The sequence below is a fragment of the Tachypleus tridentatus genome, chromosome 4 (assembly GCF_004210375.1).
Source record: "Tachypleus tridentatus isolate NWPU-2018 chromosome 4, ASM421037v1, whole genome shotgun sequence".
NCBI lineage: Eukaryota > Metazoa > Arthropoda > Merostomata > Xiphosura > Limulidae > Tachypleus > Tachypleus tridentatus.
The window spans coordinates 111,998,094-112,002,862 of record NC_134828.1 but is presented as its reverse complement, the minus strand read 5'-3'; positions in this window follow the sequence as shown (position 1 = coordinate 112,002,862).

Genomic DNA, 4,769 nt, shown 5'->3' with positions numbered 1-4,769 from the left:
CTATTTACCTTCATGTGAGAAAACACCTGTGACCAAATTAAAAAAAAAAACATGCATTCTGTATTTGCTTTTTGAAACAATTTCAGAAAAAAATTGATGTTATAATTATATTTATTTGTTTGAGCAAATAGCGTGATTTAATTGTTTGTAATTAAGCACAAAACTACATAAAGGGTTGTCTTTGCTCTGCCACCACGGGTATCGGAACCCGGATTCTAGCGTTATATGTTCACAGACATACCGTTGTGCCACTGTGTGCAATTAACGTGATTTATCTTAGGAATTTCCCTCGATGGATCAGAGGTAAATCTGAAGGCTTATAACACTAGCAGTTGGATTTCGTTACATGATGTGGACACAGCACAGATTGCCCATTGTGTAGCTTTGCTTAACATAAAGAAGTTTGTTTGCTTGTTTTTGAATTTCGCACAAAGCTACTCGAGGGCTATCTGTGCTAGCCGTCCCTAATTTAGTAGTGTAAGACTAGAGGGAGGCAGCTAGTCATCACCACCCACCGCCAACTCTTGGGCTACTCTTTTACCAACGAATAGTGGGATTGACCGTCACATTATAACGTCCCCACTGCTGAAAGGGCGAGCATGTTTGGAGCGACGGGGATGCGAACCCGCGACCCTCAGATTACGAATCGCATATTTTGCATAACACGCTTGGCCATGCCAGGCCACATAAAGAAGTAAAACAAACATTTTTTATGAATTATTATGTAGTGATAATGTATCATGAACGATTGATTGTATTTATCATTATATTCTTACAATCTTTTTATTGAAACGTGATATGAGAAAAGTTATCTTCTAACCTATTCTTTTGAAAACATCCGGAAAATTGCAAGTCTTTCAATATTTAGTTGATTATAATATATTTCAGTGATAAGCTATTCTTTATAACTGATACATTGTCTTCGAAATTTCTTCAAAGTAATATATTGTTTGATAACGAAAAATTCATTCCATAAATCGATGCATACTGTTCTGCTGCCAAATCTTAAATTTCTGACCCTAATACACAAAGCCACATTACAACTGTTGTATGTCTACATGATTATTTACTTTCACCCATTTATGTAGATTGGCCAAGTTGATAGATTAGTCCTAAAATCAGGCGGGTTTACTGTTTGCTGGCAAAAGATGTATTCAGTATTTTTTTAATTTCGCGCAGTTACACGGGGCTATCTGCACTAGCCGTCCCTAATTTACCAGTGTAAGACTAGAATGAAGGCAGCTAGTCATCGCCACCCACCACCAACTCTTAGGCTACTCTTTTACCAACGAATAGTGGGTTTGATCATCACATTATAACACCCCTACGGCTTGAAAGGGCGAGCATATTTGGTGTGACGAGAATTCGAAACCGCGACCCTCGGATTACGAGGTGAGTGCCTTAACCACCTGGCCATGCTGAGCCGTATTCAGTATTATAAGTAACGTTTTAGATAACTGTTATTCTTTGTAACTAAGAGTATAAGATAGAAAGAGGATCGAACGTAACAAGAAATCACTGGTAGAACAGCTTCAGCTGCTATAACGTACATGTTTTGGTAAACAGGGTAACAGTATGAGTACAGTTTTATAATATTGCGTTGCTTAAAAATTTTGTGTGAGTAAATGAATGAGAAAAATATTAGTTAAGTAAAATCAAACTGAGTTGAGCGAAAATGAAATGACAAACAGCGAATTTAAACTTGTAAATGATTGTCAGTACAACAAAATATATATGTTATAGGAAGGAAACATATTCAATTAAACTGTGAGACGAGCGTGTAACAGGGGTCGGTGTGGAAGACTTTAGACCTGAAAGCACATCACGTGCCCCCGAGTGGTACAGCGCACGTCTGTGGACTCACACTACAAGAGACCGGGTTTCGACAGAGCGCAGATAGCCCATGTGTTTAATTCCAAACAAACGGTACATTGAACTTCTACTCTTTGTAAAAGGTTATATATTTTAAAAATGACGGTAAACTTCCTACTGTTCGCATAGATAAAAGTAGAAGAGTTAGCGGCGGATACAGTTGACTAGTTGTGTTTTCTCCAGTTTATCAGCTCAAAACTAGGGAAGCCAGAGCAGATTTACAAGAATATGCTGAAAACAAACGCTGTTTCTTTTATCTAACACTCTAAAAGAAAGAATCCCAAGTTCTCATATTGTCTTAGGCTAAAACTGATTCACAAAAAATTGTTATATTATTGAGATAAAATTATGTCTTCTGTAGCAGCATCTCTGTCGAGTTACATTAAACATATAAAACATACGCTGTTTTCATTTTTACTGGAAACTATATTTTTTATCATTCATATTAATACTTCAACTTCTTACATAGAGAGACTTATTGCACTGAAGTATTTAATATATTTCAGGTTATGCCATACTGGAAAAGATAGATGTTATATGGTATTTCTGCCAAGTTACATTAAAGGTATAAAACATACACTGATTTAATTTCTACTCACAGGCCTCGAAAACTACATTTTGTATCATTCATATCAAGACTTTTTCACATAGAAGGATTTATTCCACTAGCGCATTTATTATATCTCAGGTTATGCTATATTAAGTATAGATGGATAGATATTGTACTGAGTATTATAAAATTACTGATCTATAATAATCCCCATTATATTAATCCAATACCCAACTGCAAAACAAATAGTAAACTTTAAGTCTTAACATTATAATTAGAAATTGCATTCAACATTCGAAAATTCATCATTACATAAAGTCTTAATGATAATGTGATAATTAAGGACGTTAGTTAATAATTCTATTATTCAAATTGAAAAGTAGGCTGTGAAATATATTTAAAGGTTAAGTAGCTGTCGACGCTCTTGTTGGAACAATATAAAGAGCTTATTTAGGTGTCTGAGTGTTAAAATGTATCGCCGGAGCATTTTGTTTGTTTGTTTTGAATTTCGCACAAAGCTACTCGGAGCTATCTGTGTTAGCCGTCCCTAATTTAGCAGTGTAAGACTAGAGGGAAGGCAGCTAGTCATCACCACCTACCGCCAACTCTTGGGCTACTCTTTTACCAACGAATAGTGGGATTGACCGTCACATTATAACGCCCCACGGCTGGGAGCGAGCATGCTACGCGGATGCGAACCCGCGACCCTCAGATTACGAGTCGCACGCCTTAACGCGCTTGGCCATGCCGGGCCGGTAGGACGGTGACCTGTTTTGTTTGTTTGTTTGTTTTTCGAATAGCAAATCCACAAAGAGCTATCTGCTCAGCCCACCGAAGGGTCGAACCCTGATTTTAGCGTTGTAAATCCGAAGACATACCGCTGTATTAGCGGAGAGCTCGCCGGAGCAATCAGTCCTGTTCGGGTATATGGTAAAACTAATTAAAAATCTAATTGTCTTCAAACTATTATACATAATTATATTAGTTGTTATACAATTCAAACACATGTTTTCTTAGTTTTGCGTTTTTTAAGTATAAATGTTATATAGAATGATATGACGTCGTTTACTAAACAATCTACGTACAAAAAATCTTCTGGCTATTTTTATTTTCAAAACGTATAAAGTGTCTTGTAATTTTAGTTTGTTTTATAAGTAAATTTATCTTCGTCTGAATATTGTATTAAAAGTGGAATGAGAAACAAGTTCTATGGATAACATCGGAATGGGTATTGTACGAGTAATATACGTCTGAGAGGAGTGCATGCTTCTTCAGGAATTGATCGTCACAATTCCCTTTCCTAACTACGATTGTCTACCATTAACACTTCTATAGAATACGTCGCCAGGATTGGCAGAACTGATGGATTGATGCGGTAAAACGGCACATTGAAGAAAGTGCTCTAGAATTGAACATTTACAAAATTACATAAAATTTATCCTTAAAAAAATACATCTACGTAAAAATGCAATCGAGTTTAATTTACAGTGTTTAATTTTCAAGAAGAAATATCGTTTATGCAACTGCTTTTGTATAGAAAATAAACCGTTGTATGATAAATATGAATAACGACTCGTATATTAAATAAAACACGACAGATGTATGTTCCTTAACGGATTAGTCAGCAAGTAGTTCACTCATAATTTTATTCTAATGGGTAATTATGATAAGGACTGAAGCACCCTTACATTTCCTTCATGAGATAAAAGTTTTCTAATAACTTACAGCTATGATGAAAAATAAATTAGCAAATTATTTGGATTTCAAAGGTATATGTAGCAGAAACTTTCGCAAAAAAGGTATGGACTCTGTCGATCAGGATGTTTGAGGACCGTCATTCTAATTTGCTAATTTACTGATTTTTTTCCAGTGTGTTTCCAGTGATTCCAGTCAATATAATATTTGTTAACGGATGGACATTGTTTTCTAAGATATTGGCCTTTATCGGTTAAGATGCACCTATATGTTTCACCTTGCTGGAACAATTATCTAACAAATTCAACGCTTCCATGATCTTGCAAAACAACATGTTCATTGTTTTAGAGTTTGATTTCTTTGTTACGTTACCTGGAGCGGAAATTAGTTGCACAATTTATTTATTGTTATCATTTCCTAGGTGTTTTGGGAGTAAAAAATCCTTAGAAAGGTATGTCTTGAGTTTGGCGACTCGCTTCTTTAGGCATTTCAATACTTAATAATATATTATGCTGATGGTCGCATTGGACTAGGATAAGTAAGAATTTTTGTAGCTGAAAGAGTTAACTGTCGCCAATATAGTATTGCCAGGAGTACTGTTCTCTTGGCGCCACAGATAAAATCTTTCAATAACGGTAACTCTTATGAAATA